Here is a 3548-nt window from a genome sequence, read left to right on the forward strand (position 1 = left end):
CCCGAGGATAGGCTTAATAGGCGTCCCCCGGCCAGTCCGGGGGAGGCTTAATAGTCCTTCCAGGGGAGGCTTAATAGTCATCCCCCGGGCAGTCCGCGGGAGGCTTAATAGTCGTCCCCCGAGTGCTCCGGGGGGGGCAGGCTTAATAGTCGTTCCCCAGGCAGTCCGGGAGAGGCTTAAGAGTCATCCCCCGACAGTGTGGGTGTGGGTGTGGGCGGGGGGGAGGCTTAGCAGTCGTCCCCAGGGCGGTCCGGGGGTGGGGGGAGGCCTCAGAGTCGTCCCTCCGAGAGCCGTGTCGGCGGCGGTGGCGGGTGTCAGGCTTTACATCCAGCCTCCGGAGGGTGAGCGTCCTCGGACGCGATGCAGCCGCCGCAGAGAGGCAGCCTCCGAGGCAGGGAGCGGAGCACCGAGGCTGGGGAGTGGGGAGCAGGAGCCGGGGGGGGGGAGGTGGGGGGCGTTCAGGACAACAGGTCAACCCCCGGGAAGCGGCTGTCAAATGTTCAAAGTCCCCACTCGGCCACCAGGTCAAGCCCCGGGAAGCGGCTGTAAAATGTTCAAAGTCCCCCCCGGGACAACAGGTCAAGCCCTGGGAGGCGGCTGTCAAATGTTCAAAGTCCCCACCGGGACAACAGGTCAAGCCCTGGGAGGCGGCTGTCAAATGTTCAAAGTCCCCACCGGGACAACAGGTCAACCCCCGGGAAGCGGCTGTCAAATTTTCAAAGTCCCCGTTCGGCCACCAGGTCAACCCGCTGAATCTACTGGGTTGACCTGGCGGCCGGTTTGCTTTCCGGCCACCAGGTCAACCCATTGGATTCGACGGGTTGACCTGGCGACCGGTTTGCTTTCCGGCCACCAGGTCAACCCATTGGATTCGACGGGTTGACCTGGTGGCCGGTTTGCTTTCCGGACCGGATGTCACCCCACTCCCAGGGCAGCGCGGCAGTGGTGCTGAGGACCGCAGAGGGGGGGCTTAATAGTCGAGAGGGAGCAGGTCCGGGGGAGGCTTAATAGTCGTCCCCCGAGGACTCCGGGGGCCAGGCTTAATAGTCGTCCCCCCCCCCCCCCCCCCGGGCGCTCCAGGGGGGAAAGCTTAATAGTCCTCCCCCGAGGACTCCGGGGGCAGGCTTAACAGTCGTCCGCCCCGGGCGCTCCAGCGGGAAAGCTTAATAGTCCTCCCCTGACAGTGTGTGTGTGTGTGGGAGGGAGGCTTAGCAGTCTTGCCCCGGGTGGTCCGGTGGGGGAGGCTTAGCAGTCATCCCCCGAGGACTCCGGGGGCAGGCTTAATAGTGGTTCCAGGGGAGGCTTAATAGTCTTCCCCCGGGCAGTCCGGGAGAGGCTTAATCGTCATCCCCCGACAGTGTGTGTGTGTGTGTGTGGGGGGGAGGCTTAGCAGTCTTCCCCCAGGCTGGGTGGGGGCCTGGCGGGAGGCGTCGCAGTCTTCCCCCGGGCGGTCCGGTGGGGGAGGCTTAGCAGTCGTCCCCAGGGCGGTCCGGGGGTGGGGTGGGGTGGGGGGCCTCACAGTCGTCCCTCGGAGAGCCGGGTCGGCGGCAGTGGTGGGTTTACGTCCAGCCTCCGGAGGGTGCGCGTCCTCGGAGGCGATGCAGGCGCCGCAGAGAGGCAGCCTCCGAGGCAGGGAGCGGAGCACCGAGGCTGGGGAGAGGGGAGCAGGAGCCGGGGGCTGGGGGTGGGGGTGGGGGGCGTTCAGGACAACCGGTCAAGCCCCGGGAAGCAGCTGTCAAATGTTCCAAGTCCCCACTCGGCCACCAGGTCCACCCCAGTCTAGCAATGGGGTTGACCTGGCTGACGGCCGGTTAGTATCAAGGTAAACTCACCGTCGTCCACAGGAGGGCAGCTCTCAGGCCGGCCGGCTGCGGCTGACTCTGGGGCGGCGCCCGGTCCCGGCAGCGAGGGGCGGGGGGCGCGGAGCGAGACGGGGCTAACCGGGGGGGGGGGGCGCCTCCTGCGACTTTGGGGGCCGCGGGTCGTCAGTGGCGTGCAGGCCGGGCCTCTCCCGGGGGATTCGGGGGGGCGGTCCTGCGGGCCGGGCGCAGGGGGCTCGGGCGAGCCCGGGCCGGTCCGCCCCGGGGCCGGGGTCTCCGCCTGCGGCTCAGGGGGGCGCGGGTCGTCGGGGGAGGAAGCCCGGGGGAGCTGCACACCGGCCCGCCAGGCCAGGCCTGGCCTGGATGGCCGCGGGGGGATTCGGGGCGGTCCCGCGGGCCGGGGGCCGGGCGCAGGGGAGGCGGGGGGTCCGAGCGAGTCCGTCCCGGGCCCGGGGCCTCCCCCTGCGGCTTTGGGGTCCGTGGGTCCCCGCTGGCGGAAGCCACTGGGAGCTGGACACCCGCCGTCCGTCCCGCCTGGCCAGGCCTGGCCTGGGTGGCCGCGGGGGGATTCGGGGCGGTCCCGCGGGCCGGCGGCCGGGCGCAGGGGAGGCGGGGGGTCCGAGCGAGTCGGTCCCGGGCCTGGGGTCTCCCCCTGCGGCTTTGGGGTCCGTGGGTCCCCGCTGGAGGAAGCCGCTGGGCGCTGGACACCCGCCGTCCGTCCCGCCTGGCCAGGCCTGGCCTGGGTGGCCGCGGGGGGATTCGGGGCGGTCCCGCGGGCCGGCGGCCGGGCGCAGGGGGTCCGAGCGAGTCCGTCCCAGGCCCGGGGCCTCCCCCTGCGGCTTTGGGGTCCGTGGGTCCCCGCTGGAGGAAGCCGCTGGGCGCTGGACACCCGCCGTCCGTCCCGCCTGGCCAGGCCTGGCCTGGGTGGCCGCGGGGGGGGATTCGGGGCGGACCTGCGGGCCGGCGGCCGGGAGGGTCCGGGCCAGTCCGCCCCATGCCCGGCGTCTCCCCCAGCGGCTTCGGTGGCCCCGGGGGGGGTCCTCCGCGGAGGAAGCCGGGTGGGTGGGGAGCCGGACCCCAGGCGCCCAGACCCGTGACCTGCGGCCGCGACCTCCGACTCGGCAGGAGCGACGAGGGGCTTTCCGGCCCGTCCCCCCCCTCTCCTTCCCCCCCAGAAAAGGAGAGAGAGCTGACTCGGACCGGGAAAAGCTGCCTACGGCACCTGGGATTCCCAGGCGGTCACCCATCCAAGTACTAGCCAGGCCCGGGACGGTTTACCTTCCGAGATCGGACGGGATCGGGGGCGTTCGGTCCGGTATGGCCGTAGGCACCCGGCCCCGCGCCTCCTCGCCCGCTTTCCCCTGCCGACGCCCGGGCCTGCCGCACGGTGAGCCCCGGTCGGACTGCCCCCCCCCCCTGCGGCAGGGCCCCCGTCTCTCGCGGGCCCGGTCCTTTTTTCCTTTTCGAGCTCCGGGGCCCGGGCTGGCCGCCAGAGCCCCTCCGCCCGCCCTCCCCGGCGTCGGGGAAAATACTGTCCCGGACTTCCAGTGCGCCCGATCCTGTCAGCCGGGGGGTGGGGAGGGGCAGTCCCTCGCTGCGGCCGGGGAGGGTGAGCCCAGGGCGGCTTGCCTGCCGTGCGAGGCCCCTCTCGGCCACCAGGTCAACCCCGAGTCGAAAGGGCTGAAAAATTTTCAGAGTCCCCTCCCGGGCACCAGGTCAACCCGTGGA

At 71.7% G+C, this 3548-nt stretch overlaps 1 non-coding gene across 1 annotated transcript; it reads right to left on the reverse strand.

The window, feature by feature from the left end:
• Positions 1 to 3030: 3030 nt before the first annotated feature.
• Positions 3031 to 3149, reverse strand: LOC135978828 (5S ribosomal RNA). The gene has a single exon (XR_010596186.1). It is a non-coding gene; the product is annotated as a 5S ribosomal RNA (ribosomal RNA).
• Between the last annotated feature and the right edge of the window lie 399 nt (positions 3150 to 3548).

Source organism: Chrysemys picta, unplaced genomic scaffold (assembly GCF_011386835.1).
Source record: "Chrysemys picta bellii isolate R12L10 unplaced genomic scaffold, ASM1138683v2 scaf465, whole genome shotgun sequence".
Taxonomy (NCBI): domain Eukaryota; kingdom Metazoa; phylum Chordata; order Testudines; family Emydidae; genus Chrysemys; species Chrysemys picta.